Below are 1,451 nucleotides of genomic sequence, written 5' to 3'. Positions count from 1 at the left end.
GGGGGGGGGGGGGGGGGGGGGGAGGGCTTTGTAGCTGCCAGACATGTTTGTGTAAGCATGGTCGAAGGTATTGCTTGTGGACGTGCCCTGCGGATGTTCCAATGTTAATGAGAGGAGAGGGACGAGAAAGGGATTGTTCCAGAATGGGAATAGCAGCATAACAAAAGGATAGTAAGAGCCAGCCCTAACTATAAGCTTTATTGAAGAGGAAAGTCTAAAACCTACTCTTAAACATGGAGATGGTGTCTGCCTCCTGAACCCAAAGGACCTTATTCCACAGGAGAGAATCTTGATTGCTGTAGGCTCTGGCTCCTGTTATACTTTTGGAGGAACCCCAACTAATGCCTAGTGCAGACCACACAACTTTCAACATCTGCAGATTTCTGTGCTGTTCAGACTACACAGTTTGTCGTGTTGTAATCGGGAGTCTTGAAGTCTTTGTGGTGTTCACAGTATGTGACTGATCGGTGACAGCGGGTCACCCGACGACTGGTCTCCAAACCACTTTTTTTGCCAAGAAAGCACACGTGAGAAGTGAAACATGAAATTACACAAAACCATGCACAAAACCGGAGTGGTTTATTTTATATAGTTTATATTTTTATAGTTTATTATACATGAAACATACATGATACATATAAACATGAAAAAGGAAAAAGACAGGGTGAAAGAATGGATTAGAACATGTGTGCAGCAGAGTTGGAGGTGAGTATAAAATGTTTTGTAAGCTGGAGCCTGACTATTAAGGGCTTTGTAGGTGAGGTTTATGCACTTACTATATAGCAAGTTAAATGGAACGTTAATATTAAAACAAAACTAGCAATGCAACCAGAATATTCGGTGCATCAAATAGAAATGATCATCAAGGTCAGTCATTGTTCTTCTAGTGACATGATGATATCTGGTCACAAGGGAGGGAATGGAGATAAAAATGATCAGGTGAGAAATTGGAATGCGAGACTAAACTTGATAATATCAGTTTTAACACAATGAGATGTCAGCTGTGACTAAAACTACTAGAAATAAATGCAGAATATTCAAAAAACAATTATCATCATTGTTATTACAATGCAATTGTCTAATTGGTAGATGTGTTTAAAGTCACTAAACAGTAAGCAACTGACCAAAACAAATGTAGGGGCAGGCACTATCTTAACAAATCAGAAACTGTTTAAATGTGAATTCAAATGTAAGGTGTAGTCATCAAAAACATGCTCTCAACATGCAGATTTACATACAGCCTAATATTAAAGATTTGTGGGAAATGCACCTGTACAACGGCTGTGGGCCATAGTAGCAATGAAGACACTAAACTCACGTCCGTTGTATTTTTGTTCAGTGAATCAATTTGAATATTAAAAAGAAAACATCAACGCCCTGTGTCAGTGGGAACCCCTGCAGTTCTGCCGGCGGCCCGTTGGAGGCGCTGTTGACTATGAAGTGCAACACGG

The sequence above is a fragment of the Micropterus dolomieu genome, linkage group LG04, assembly GCF_021292245.1.
Source record: "Micropterus dolomieu isolate WLL.071019.BEF.003 ecotype Adirondacks linkage group LG04, ASM2129224v1, whole genome shotgun sequence".
NCBI classification, from domain to species: Eukaryota; Metazoa; Chordata; class Actinopteri; order Centrarchiformes; family Centrarchidae; genus Micropterus; species Micropterus dolomieu.
This window is presented reverse-complemented; position numbering follows the sequence as displayed.